General features: G+C 43.5%; 1 pseudogene; it reads right to left on the reverse strand.

Moving 5' to 3' along the window:
* Positions 1-13,250: 13,250 nt before the first annotated feature.
* On the reverse strand, positions 13,251-13,381 carry LOC116541860 (annotated as a pseudogene).
* Positions 13,382-13,967: the final 586 nt, after the last annotated feature.

Genomic DNA, 13,967 nt, shown 5'->3' on the forward strand with positions numbered 1-13,967 from the left:
GGTAACTGAACAAATGCAGTTAAGATGCCTTTAATTTGTTATTTTTTTTTTTTAATTGTGGTAGAATACATGTAACATAAAATTGACCCCCCTATTTTTAAGTGTAGAATCCAGTGATATTAAACACATTCATCAAGCTGAGCATCCATTACCTCCATCCATCTTCAGGACACTTTTTATTGTGTAAAACAGAAACTCCACACTCATTAAGTAATAACTCCCCATTTCTCCCTGCTTCAAGCCCCTAGCAACCACCATTCTCCTTTCTGCCTTTCTGATTTTAACTCTTCTAGATACCCCATATGAATGGAAGCATACAGGATTTACTTTTTGTGAGTGGTTCTTTTTATTTAGGTTCATCTATGCTATAACATGTTGTCAGAATTTTCTCCCTTTTTAAGACTGAATAATACAATATTCCATTGTGGTATGTCTACACTGCATTTTGCTTATCTTCATGTGTCAGTGCACACTTGGGTTGCTTCCATGTTTTGGCTGTGGTGAATAATGCTGCCATGAACATGGGTATACAAATATCTCTTTGAGGCCCTGCTTTCAGTTCTCTTGGGGTTATACCCAGAAGTAGCATTTCTGTATCATATGGCAACTCAATTGTTAATGGTTTGCGAAATCACCATACTGTTTTCAAAATTGGTTGTACCATTTTCTTTCTTTTTTTTTTTTTGAACTTTTATTTTAGGTTTTAGTGAACATGCGAAGGTTTGTTACATAGGTAAACTCATATAATAAGGGTTTGTTGTACAGATTATTTCATCACCCAAGAATTAAGCCCAGTACCCAATAGTTACCTTTGCTGCTTCTCTCCCTCCTCCCACCCTCTACCCTCAAGGAGATCCCAGGGTCTGTTGTTTCCCTCTTTGCCTCCATGAGTTCTTGTCATTTTGCTCCCACTGAATTGCATTTGAGTTCAAACAAGATAATTTCTGATCTGCTATTGCAAATTGCTAAAGGCTATCTAAATATTTACTAGAGATGATTAGAATGATGGTTAATAAGTGCTATATTGCACATCAGGTTAAAATTTCTTCCAAGATATCTTTCTTTTATCTGCATATATAGAATTTAGATCTTAGCATGAATGGGGATGAATTTATTTCCATCTGTCATATGAGATACTCCATGTGAACAAGGACCCCTGTTAATCTGGCTGACCATATACAGTATCAGATAACAAAACCTTGAAAACTCATAATGGAGTATATGCTTTCGTCTAGTCTTTTCTGATGCCTTTCAGCAGTCAACAAATTTGCATTGAGACCTTGCTGCCTGTGGGCATCCAGTGATTTTTGTCCGTTGATGATTTTATCCTTAATTGCTACTTTTTCTTTGGTTTCAAAGAAACATGTGCCAAAAAGTGGCAATGTCTTAGGAGCTGGTTAGGCTGAGTTTATAAAAAAGGAATTGAAAATATATAACAGTTAAGCAACTTGAATTGATTAGGAACTTGGACAGAGGTAATGTTTTGGTTTAATACAACTCAAGGGTTCTCGATAAATCATCAGTTCTTTAGATGATGCCTAGTTTGTTCTGGATCCCTGCTGAGATAAGCTGATCACAAATTTACAAGTAGAGAATAATGTAAATATCTTATATAAAATTATTGTATAGTTCATATAGTACTTCTCAGTAAGTTGTACCCTGACAAGAACTTGTTTCTGCTGTAAATCAGCTGATGACCTTAGCAATGACCATCAGCCTTGTGGGCCTTAATTTCCTTAATTTCTTCCACCTTGGTAGGGTAAGAGGTGTGGCCTGGGCTTATCCTTCCAGCAAAGCTCTGTCTAGCTCAAAAAGTCTGCAACTCCGGTAACTTTCACTTTTATTCTCTCTGCTTTGTAGATTAGAAATGAGAGGAGTTGTGAGTCTCTCATGATTGGATAGACTGATTTAACTTCAATTCTTAGAAAGATATTAATGCATTTCTTCCTCCATTCCCTGTGTTTTGGACTCCTGCTGTATGTCGGCCCTTCTCTAATGCTGAAGACAGAGTGCAGAAGGTGGCCTCTGCCCTGGCCTTCTCCAGGGCTCTGGGGTGCACCACTCTCCTGGATTGCTCCAGACCGAGGGGCTTCCTGCCCAAACTGGGAAATCCCCAGGCAAACTGGGATAAGTTGGTCACTCTGAGTGGGAGACACTGAGCATAAATGAGTTCTTTTTTTTTAAGTGAACAATTTCAGACAATAACCAGTGTTCTAGGGGAAACCCTCAGGATGATGCAATGCTGAGCATTTTGGGGTGGGGTGGTTCTGGTGAGCTAACAAGGCTTCTGACAAGACCACAGGTATGCTCCAGGGAGGATGGATAAGGAAGATGGAGTCCTGGTGAGAAGCAGAATGTTTGAGAAATAGACCGGTGACCAGGCTAACCCCTGTGAGCAAACTGGAATGTTCTGGAGGGAGGGAGAGGTAAGGGCATTTTGGGTCTCAGTAAGGAACCCATACAATAACAACAGCTACTGTTACCTTCTGGCACTTTCCTTATTTCATTACATCCAATTTATAGTCACCCATTTTACAGATAAGAATACTGAGACATACAGGCCTTAATGAATTGTGTCTAGCATCATGTAGCTTGCAGATGGTGGAACCGAGATTCAAACCCCGATGGCTTGGTGCAGAACACACAGTTGTCCTGAACTGCACTCACCTGAGAGGAAGACCCTTGGCCACCGCAAAGGGGTCCGCATCCCTCCAAACTCTTCATCCCCACCAGCACTCACAACCACCCCGGAATGAAGACCAGCTTTGTCTTTGGCAGTTGCAGTTTTCACTGAGCCAGTAATGGCACTGGGGGAGGCCTCTGCTGCTTTTGTGGCTCGGCTTCAGCGCTGAATGGGGGTAGTTATAGGATGGCTTAGAAATAGTCCTTCTGTGTGTAATCAGGTCACTCCACTGCAAAAACATTTTTGTTTCCGCTTCCTTCCTTTTCTGGATCTTATCCAGGGAACAGTGTCTCTGACCTTCTAAGCCACAAAGGCCAGAGATAATGGGGCACAGCAGGTCGATGGAGTGAAAAGAGGGGAGAGTCTGTGGTCAGGATGCGCGTGTGGGTGCACACGCGCACACAAGCGTGGGAAGACACTCACTAGCCGGGGCGCACTTCATAACATATGCTTAGAAAAATACTGCTGAGAAATACATGGGAACTCTCCTAGCGTCGAATTCTTTTTATGTGTCTGAGATCTCCGTTCAGTGAAGAAAATGTGTGCTCACTCTGGGCAAGTGCACGGAAAAGCATGTGAAATTCCTCCCCTTCTTGTCCTCATCCTCTTCCTTGCAGCTCACATCTCACATCCAGCACCGGCCTGGGCTTCTGTGGTCTGCATTGACTCTGATTGCCTTGCCAGATGTGTAGGCAGCCATGGAGACTGGCTTGTTTTGCAATTTCTTTCAAACCCACTTAAGAATGAGAGCGATCTTTTTCTATAGGAGAAACATAATGTGTTCTAATTAATTAGGGCTGGAGGTAAAAAATAAAAGCTATATGGAAAATTCAAAAGATTCAGGTTTTATTCTAAATTTTTAAACTTACCTATAAGAGACTCAATGGAAAATAATGAACCCTAAAAAAATATTTTCCAGAATCAATCATGATTTTTTCATGTGTATAATGTTGGTTTAAGACTTGGGAATCAGGAGAAAAGTACAGAAAGAATGTCATATGTTTTGTTTTAAAACTTTCTCTCCTACTGTTTGGTTTTCACACTCAAATCTCTCTTCCGTAATTCTTTGACTTTTATAAATCTACTGAACGTAAATCCTGTTTAATTATAGCATGGCTCAGGTGTACTAGAGAGTTACGTTAATAATGAAAATGCTGTTGATTAGTAATGGAAGACAGATTTTGTAAAGAGAGAAAAGGAGGCAAGGAGAGGTTTGGGGTTCAGGGAGGAAAGCCCGACTTCCTTCCTTGCCTTTCTCCCACAGCTGTGGGGTTTGGACACTGATGTTAGTGTCTCAGTCGGCCCTGGGGTGTGGTGGTGTTACTGTGAAGAGCACTGCTCAGAGCTGGCCTGCATCCTCACCAGGTCCCCAGGGTGGCCTTAGGCAAACCACTAAACCGCTTTAAGTCTCAGTGTTCTTACAAAAAGAGGATGCAGTAACAGCCCCAGAGGGTGGTTAGAATTATCTCAAATATCACATGTAAAATGCCCAGTATACATCAGGCAACCTGCCATGATAGGAACTCAACGTTTTTGATTATTACTATAATTTTAAATCTTGACTGTTGATACAAGGTCAGAAATAAATGAAGTTGAGGCCCCAGGGCCCTGCATTTGAACCTGCCTCAGCTTGGTGTGGTGCTAAGTGTGGCAGCGGTGCTGGGGATGAGCGGGTGCCCAGCTCCAGCCTGACCTCCCCTTGCCCCATGCTGGCACTGTGGCGGCTGGGTTCCCAATCAGGCACGAATAGGCTATGTACTCCTTTGTCATAGGGCACATCCACCTCTGGTGTGTATTTAGCCCCAGGCAAATCTTGAATTAAGTCTCAATGTCCCAGGAAAAAGAACACTGGACTCAGAAGTAGAAGAAATGGGGCCAGGCATGGTGGCCCACACCTGTAATCCCAGAACTTTGGGAGGCTGAGGTGTGGATCACCTGAGGTCAGGAGTTCAAGACCAGCCTGGCCAACATGGTGAAACTCCGCCTCTACTAAAAATACTAAAATTAGCTGGACGTGGTGGCACATGCCTGTAGTCCCAGCTACTTGGGCAGCTGAGTCAGGAGAATCGCTTGAACCCAGGAGGTGGAGGTTAGAATGAGCTGAGATAGCACCACTGTACTTCAGCCTGGGTGACAGAGCAAGACTCTGTCTTACACACACACACAAACACAAAAAGAAATAGAAGAAATGGCTCCTAGTCCCATTCACAAGTCACCTTGGGTGAGACGTCTCAGAGCACGGGTTCCTCTGATATAAAGTTTACATTTTGATATATCTCATGTGGTTTCTGAGAGGAAGTTAAATAGGAGAACATTTATGTAAAAACACTTTGCCTACTCAAATAATAATATCAGTGATCATAAAGGTTTTTTTAATTTTTTCACTTTCCAGGACTCAGCGTTCTTCTACTATCTGCCTACTGCCTTTCCAGATCCTTCCTTAAAATGCCTTGCCCACACCTGTTACATCTGCAAGTTTTTTCAGCTTTCTCATCATAGGCTCCATCCCTAATTCATGCACATAATCTGCCATGTGCAGACACATATACACACATACACACATACACACACACACACATACACACACACACACACCCACACACACACACACGCATTCGACGTGTCCTGTAATCTTTAGGGTCTTGCTCCCTGTTAGCCTGAAGTGTAGCCTGACAGTATTTTCAGAACTGCTGATAGGTTGGCATAACCTAAGATTGCCCGTGGTAGAGAATACTGCAGACTACAGGTTGGCCATTTTTTTTCAGTCAAGGGCCAGTTAATAAACATTTTAAGCTTTGTGGGTCACACAGTCACTGTCGCAACCACTCCCCTCTGCTGTTATAACATGAAAATAGTCATGGACAATACATCAATAAGTGGGCATGGCTGCATCCCAAAAAAACTTGTCTTGCAAAAATGGATGATGAGCTTGGTTTGGCCTGTAGTTTGGGCCTACAGTTTGGCAACCTCTGCCACAGACAAAAGAATGACAGCAGTGGTGGCAATCCAGTGGTGGCAGATGACCAGGACAGTGTTTTGGAGCAGATGAGCGTTTTGATGGCTCCTCCCTTCCGCCCTCCCATGACTGAGTGTGTCAACCTGGAGGTGCGGACTGGGCTGTGTAGAGGCTCCCCATGGAACGTGGGAGGCTGTTGAGCTGTTGACTGGCCTGATGTGGCTTGGAGGATGGAAATTTACGAGTTGGTGGAGAGCCTTCTCTCTGCCAAGGACTGATTCAGAGCTCAGGGATTAAGCCTCTGGCATGGGGATTAAACTGGGATCTCACACGCACAGATCCCACGGGCACCAGACGCTGGGCTGGGTCTGGCACACGCACTGTTGGCTGTGAGAAGCTCATCAACCCCTTGCGGGCATCAAAGTAAAGAAAGAAGTGAGTGGTCCCCATTTTCTGCTTTTAGCCTTGATCTGAGATGAGAACATTCTTTGGAAACAACCAAGGAGCATGAAGGAATTTCTTCCCAAGGCCAAGAGTGACTAAACTGCTGAGTGTTAAATTTTCAGCAGGGATACAGAGAAGTATGGGCACAAAACTCAGTTTCATCCCCACATCTTTGTTCCACTGGCTCTATCACGCTGCTTCCTGAGGGCCTAGAAAATAATCCCCACTTTCCAAAGAGCTGTGTCCCCGCTCAACATGCGCGTCCCAGCAGGCAGGATCCATTTCAAAAGATGGTTTTGATGACTCAGTGTCATTTTTGAATGTCTTGTTGCTGTCAGTCGTCAGCAAACAGTGCTCTTAGAAAAGCCCTAAGCAGGAGAGGTTGAAGAGGCTGCCTCTGGGCTGGCACAGCTTTTTGTTTTGTACATGGGGAGATTGAGACCGGGAGTGTGAGGTGAGCAGTTCAGAGTCAAACAACTAATTTGAGGTGAGTTGAGAACTAGAGTCCAGGTCTCTGTGCTTCTGTTCCAGTGTTCATGAGACAGAATACAACTGCTCTTCTGTGATGATAAGGGTCATGGGGTTACAGGCACCAGTGGTTGATCTGAAACTGTATCACAGAAAGGAAAATAATTTGTTTTTGCTCTTTGACCTTGAGAGGTAAAGAAGTTTTTCCCCCCTCTTGTAGATCTAACCTCATCAAATCATACAAAAGAAACTCTTGTTTACTTGCATGGAGATTATCTTTTCATACTCATGTATCAGTCAGCATAGGCTGAGCTACACTGTGGTAACAAAAGACCCCCAAGGCTTGGTGACTTTCAAAAACAAAGTTGGATTTGTCACTCCTGTTATATGCACGTTGGAAGTTGTTTAGTTTTTTCTGCTCCTTATCTCCTTACCCCAGGGCTGACGTGGACAGAGCTCTCTCTATTTCAGGGTTGGGAAACTGTGGGCTGTGGGCCAAATCTGGCCTGCTATTGTTTTGTTAATCAAGTTTTATCCAAAGATAGACATGGTCATTTGTTTATGTACTATTCACGGCTGTTTTCACACCACCGCAACAAGATTAAGCTGTTGTAATAGAGGCAGTATGGCCCACAGTGAGGGTAATCTTTACATTCTGACCCTTTACGGCAAATTGGCTGATCCTGGTCTATCTGGAAGACGGTTATCTGTGGCAGAAGGAAATGAAACGGAACAAACTGTAAGCTGGTTCTCAAAACTTCTGCCCAGAAGTGACACATGGTCATTTCTACTCACATTTCTTGCACTAAAGTAAGGCACATGAGATGTAGCCCCTCTTGATGCCATTGAAAAAAGGGCAGGAAATCAACCGATCCCAACATGATTTGTATTTTATTTGTACCTGCGTCTGCATTCTGGGTTGGGTTGCAAACAACAGAGTGTACAGTATTGAATTGAAAGAGAAGGAAGATATATGTGAAGGTTATCAGGGAATCATGCCCTTGAGGGGAAGGCTGAAGAAGGGAGCTCTGCGGGGTTCAAGGACACATAGCCACAGCCCCACTGCAGGGACAGCCTCTGTGAGCTTGCCCTCTGGCTTTGCCAGCAGTGGCCTTTCTTCACAGCACTGCTTGTTTCTCAGAAGCCACTGTGAGTAACTTCAGTTGAATCTTAGCCTGTGTGTTACTCCCTCAAGATTCAAAGTGCTGGGTGGATGCTGCTGGTTGACCACGTTTAAGGCATGTGGCCATGTCCTAGGTGCTGGGAGGCTTGGGGAAATGAATAGCAAGACTTTTTCATCTTGGTAGGAGGAAGGGGCCCTGCCTTCCCTAGAGACTTATGAGAGGAGGAATCTCATCAATACAGGAGGCCATGCGCGGAGGCCTGGGAAGTCCTGTTGTTATTCACACAAATTGTCAATTGCTTGCAGTTGGAAGCTGGGTGGGAAGTCTGGCAAACGTCGGCATTGCTTGTGCTTCAACTCCTTAAGGGACATTTTCATACAGGACTCCTTCAGCAAGCAACTGGAAGGATCAGAACAAAATGGGAGAGCTTCCTTCCTGCTGGTCACTTAGGGGCCAGAATGACCTTTGTTACCTGAACTTTTCCTATTCTTTGCCTCATTATTGTTGCATCCCCACTAAGACCTTCATTATTTTGGAAATGCTAAGTTAGAAATCTAGTCACAGCCAGCATGAGAGAGGGATGGAGATGCATACAGAAATCAAACTGAATACATTTTGTGTTGTCATTCCCCCTAGCTACTTCTGCTGGTGTCAGTCATTGGGACTGGATTATGTCTCCAACCTCACAGGGGTAATTTGAAAAGTTGAGGTGGGATTTGCATTTGAGGAGACAAGCTCATACGATGCAAAATCCAGCCTTGGTGGGGGTCAGGGTTGACTCCAACCACAGCCTTCACAAATGGAGCCCTTGGTTCATATCCAAATGAAATTATTAGTCTAAATGATTGAAAGATAATAATATCTGTTATACAATTTAAAACATGTATCCCCTTCCAGATCATACAACTACAAATTAATGTGTTGGGTTTTTTTTTTGTTTTTTTTTGAGACAAAGTCTCACTCTGTCACCTAGGCTGGAGTGCAATGGCAAGATCTTGGCTCACTGCAATTCTCTACCTCCCGGGTTCAAGCAATTCTCCTGTCTCAGCCTCCCAAGTAGCTGGGATTACAGGCAAGTGCCAACACACCTGGCTAATTTTTGTATTTTTAGTAGAGATGGGGTTTCTCCATGTTGGCCAGGCTGGTCTCAAACTCCTGACCTCGTGATCCACTCGACTTGGCCTCCCAAAGTGCTGGGATTACAGACATGAGCCACTGCACCTGTCCTAATGTTTTAAACTAATTTTCCATGTGGCAAGTGACACAATTATATTGCATCATACTTTTTTGCATTAAAAATATTAACTTGTGGCTGGGTGTGATGGCTCATGCCTGTAATCCCAGCACTTTGGGAGGCCAAGGCAGGAGGATCACCTGAGGTCAGGAGTTCAAGACCAGCCTAATATGGTGAAACCCCATCTTTACTAAAAATATAAAAATTAGCAGGTGTGGTGTCAGGTGTCTGTAATCCCAGCTACTCAGGAGGCTGAGACAGGAGAATTGCTTGAACCTGAGAGGTGGAGGTTGCAGTGAGCCGAGCTAGACTCCAGCCTGGGAAACAGAGGGAGACTCCATCTCAAAAAAAAAAAAAAAAAAAAAATTAACTTGTTTAATGCAAGTATTTTAACCTCAATTTTAACTCCATTTTAGTATTCCTTTTTTTTTTTAAAGTGAATGTAGAGCCTCAGAATATGGATATGGCCTAGAAAATTCTTGGCCTTTAATGCTTTCATATCTGAGCTGACTGGAGAGAACAGATATAGATTCTCTAAAGGACCTGAAACCCAGGAACAGGAAGAGCTAGTGTGATGTTAGAATTTGGAGTCAGGGGTCTAAGGACTTGAAAGTCTATTTGTCAGGACTCAGCGTGGATGTGGATCATGAAAGACTGCCTTGTACCCAGTCAATATACCCCACTTGTGGAAGCCTAAGGCTTCCCAGAAGTGCCAGATATTGGATGGCTTGTCACTGCACTCATTTGGATGTAGCTTATGGAAATCACCTTTAAAGTCTCCATTGGTGATGTCAAACATGTTCAAAAATGCCTAAAAGAAGATTGTGCATCTGAAGTTGGTATTTTGTCAGCAGATCCCCATGCTGTATGGATCACATAGTTTCTGTAGGATGGCGGCTGGGTGCTGGATGCAGGACTGAATCTCAGGGGTCAACGAGGATGCAGCAGCCTTCCTGCGGCTGTGTAATGTGCCATGGTTGGGACAGGCGAGGGGCAAGCTCAGGCTGACTAAGTGAGATCCCAGGTTCCCACGTGGGAGCAGGGCAGCAGACGAGCTAGACAGCCAAGAGTCCTGAAAGGAATGGAGTAGGAACAGGCAGAGAGAGTGGACCGCAAGGGGGCAGACTTTTCTTCCTCTGTTCCTCTCAGCCTGAAGGACTAATACCATCATCGGGTTCTGGAGCCCATCATGCACCAGAAGCTTCCATTCAGCAGGCCCTGTCCACCTGCCTGTGGAGAGGAGGATGGGTTTCACAGCTGGCAATCCAGTTTCTTGCTGGGACTGAGACCCTAAAACCATGCCTAGATTCCTTGAATTCTAGACCCAATACCCCATCCATTCAGCCACTGAGTAGCACCCTGGGCCTCAGAGTTGCTTTTTCAAAACCTTAGTGCTACCAACCAATCTGAATTCTTTTTATCTCTGAATCGTCTTCTCCTGTCTCCTCTGCAAAATCAGCCCTCCGCAAAGGCCAAGATTAAACTTGTCTACTCCAAAGGAAATGAAATCAGGATTTGTTTTTCCTATGAAATAGAAAATCATTTATTTATAGTATTTATTTATTTGTTTGTTCTAGGACAAAGTGTAATTTAAATTAATGTTTTTTATTTATGTTATGTTTTGTTATTTATTTTAAGTTCTGGGGTACATGTGCAGGATGTGCAGGTTTGTCACATAGGTAAATGTATGCCATGGTGGTTTTCTGCAACTATCAACCCATCACCTAGGTTTTAAGCCCAGCATGCATAAGCTATTTTTCCTAATGCTCTCCCTCCCCCAACCCTACCCCCCAGCAGGCTCCAGTGTGCATTGTTCCCCACCCTGTGCCCATGTGTTCCCATTGTTCAGCTCCCACTTATAAGCAAGAACATGTGGTGTTTGGTTTTGTTCCTGCGTTAGTTTGCTGAGGATAATGCAAACTCCAGCTCCATCCTTGTCCCTGCAAGGACATGATCTCATTCTGTTTTATGGCTGCACAGTATTCTATGATGTATATGTATCACATTTTCTTTATCCAATCTATCATTGATGGGCATTTGGGTTGATTCCACGTCTTTGCTATTGTGAATAGTGTTGCAGTGAACATACCATACGTGTGTATGTATCTTTTTTTTTTTTGAGATGAAATTTTGTTCTTGTTGCCCAGGCTGGAGTGCCATGGCATGATCTCAGCTTACTGCAATCTCCGCCTCCCGAGTTCAAGTAATTCTTCTGCCTCAGCCTCTCGAGTAGCTGGGATTAATGAGTCACCACAAAGTTAGCCAGGCTAACTTTGTACTTTTAGTAGAGACATGGTTTCTCCATGTTGCTCAGTCTGGTCTCGAACTCCCGACCTAAGGTGATCCATCCACCTCAGCCTCCCAGAGTGCTGAGAATACAGGTGTGAGCCAATGTGTACGGCCTGTATGTATCTTTATAATAGAATGATTTATATTTTGGGGTGTATATACCCAGTAATGGGATTGCTGGGTCAAATGGTGTTTCTGGTTCTAGGTCTTTGAGGAATTGCCACACTATCTTCCATAATGGTTGAACTAATTTACATTCCCACTAACAGTGTAAAACCATTCCTATTTCTCCATGGCCGTGCTAGCATTTATTGTTCCTTGACTTTTTAATAATCGCCATTCTGACTGATGTGAGATGGTCTGTCATTGTGGTTCTGATGAAATCAGGATTTAGAAGAGATACCTGCACCCTTATGTTCATTGCAGTATTATTCACTGTAGGTGGGATAAGGAGTCAACCTAAGCATACTCCACTGGATGATTGAATAAAGAAAATATCATAAATACACAATGGAGTACTATTCAGCCATAAAAGAAGAAAATCCTGTCATTTGCAACAACATGGGTGAACCTGGAGGACATTGTGCTAAGTGAAATAAGCCAGGCACAGAAAGAAAAATACCGCATGATCTTACTTATGTGAAATCTAAACAAATTAAATACATAGAAGCAGAGAGAAGAATTGTAGTTATTGAGGGCTGAGAGTTGTGTGTGGGGAATGGGGAGATGCTGGTTACAGTGTACAAAGTTTCAGTTAATAGGAATAAGCTCTTGGGCTCTATTGAACAACATGGTGACTATAGTCAATAATAATGCATTGTATACCTGAAAACTGCTAGGAGAATGTTCTTGAAAAAATGATAGTGGCTAGAAAATAGTGCTAGAGGTGATAGATATATTGATTAGCTTTACTTAATCATTCCAGGATGCACACATATGCGAAAAAATCATGTTTTTTGAGACAGGGGCTCACTGTTTCCTAGGCTAGAGTGCAGTGGTGTGATCACAGCTCATTGAAGCCCAGACCTCCCGGGCTTAGGCTGTCCTTCCACCTCAACCTCGCCAGTAGCTGGGACTACGGGCATGCACTACCACTCCTGGATAATTTTTTTTTTTTTTGAGGCAGAATTTTGCCATATTGCCCAGCCCATGTTTCTCCAACTCTCAAGCTCAACCAATCTGCCTGCCTTGGCCTCCCAAAGTGCTGGGATTACAGGCATGAGCCACCATGACCAGCCAAATATCAGTTTTACACCATACATTTGTATACATTTTCATTTGTCAGTTAAAAGAACCCAGCTCTGATATAAGCTCATGTAACTGGGATCTGTACTGAACCCATTTCATTCTCCTTTCTGTTTCTGCAGAGGAGCTTGACTGGAGAAAGAGGCTGAGAGCTGCTTCTGTTACCAAGGACCTTCCCCAAGCCAGGCATCTCTGGAGATGGTATGGAGCCTGAGGTAGCTCGTCCAGGCCTTTGATCACCGGGAAAGCCACTGCTCTTCCACATTTCACATCTGCTGTGGCTTGCTGCTGACATTGCTTTCAGACCTCTGGAATCAGAAAAAGGGGTGACTGTACCAGGTAGCACATATTTGCCTTTTGTGAGACTACTTTTCATGCTCAATTCTTTAAAAAGCTGCCCCCAAATATACATCACCTTAATCCCTATTTCATGTACTATACATGACTAAAGCTTTTGCCCTTCATCAGCACCCTAAAGGTGATTTATTTTTGTTGATGACAAATGAGAGATTCTGGTTTCTCATTATCTGCTTCATGAAAAAACAGAATATTATTACTATTAAATTTAAATTCACAGTTTTATTTCATTAAAAAAAATGACCTGATTCAGTAAAACAGAATCATTATATTTCATTGATGGTGGTAGCTGAGGGATTATCACGTCTAATCCTTAATTTTACAAATGGGGAAACTGAGGCACGGTCTTTGTACAAGCTATTTCTCTCTCCCTTACTGAGCTTGTCAATTCCCTTCTATGAACTGCTTTTAGTTAAAGGATTAGCAAGTAAACTATTTTTTTTTTTTTTTTGCTATGACTCCAGATGGCATCCAAAGAGGAGTTTCACAGTCTCTTCTGTCTCTTCTCTGGGTTTTATGGAGACTTACTTTACCATTCTGTGTTAGCCTCTTAAAAAACAGTGTCTACCTTAAAAGGTCACAGGAAAAGGTGAACAGCGTTTTCAAAAGGCAAAATAAGCATATCGAAGTCACACGGGTTGACGCATGAGCCAGTGAATGGAATGACAATGTGTCCTTGGAGGGCTGATGGGTCCTCCTGCCCAAAGGGTCCCTTCTGCTGCCGGTGCTCCTGTGCCTGCAATCTCAATGTACAGGACACGGCCAAGGGAATACCAGGGGCCCAAAGAACATAATGAGTTAAGATGTGACGTGGGGTCCCGGACATGCAGGCAGTGAGGGTATGTGGAGTTGAGTATGCATCAGGGTGGGGGACTGCCCATAATACATTGAAAATAGTGCTTTTCAATGGGTGTTTGCCAATTCCTAGTTGTGGCTGTTTGGGGGAGGCTCAAGCAAATGTTTTCACAGCCCTTGGGGAATCCTGTAATGAGAACCATGTGTAAACGGAATGTTGACGGAGCCACACCTGGGGCACATTTGACCCAGACACTGATGTGGGAAAAGAGCCGGGTGCCTTTTGAACCCAACCCGGTTTATGAAAAGATGCATATCAAAACAAACAAACAAACAAAGCAACACAAAAAAACACTGTGGAGTCTAAGATTG

The sequence above is a fragment of the Sapajus apella genome, unplaced genomic scaffold, assembly GCF_009761245.1.
Source record: "Sapajus apella isolate SASKATOON/1434 unplaced genomic scaffold, GSC_monkey_1.0 scaffold157, whole genome shotgun sequence".
Classification (NCBI taxonomy): domain Eukaryota; kingdom Metazoa; phylum Chordata; class Mammalia; order Primates; family Cebidae; genus Sapajus; species Sapajus apella.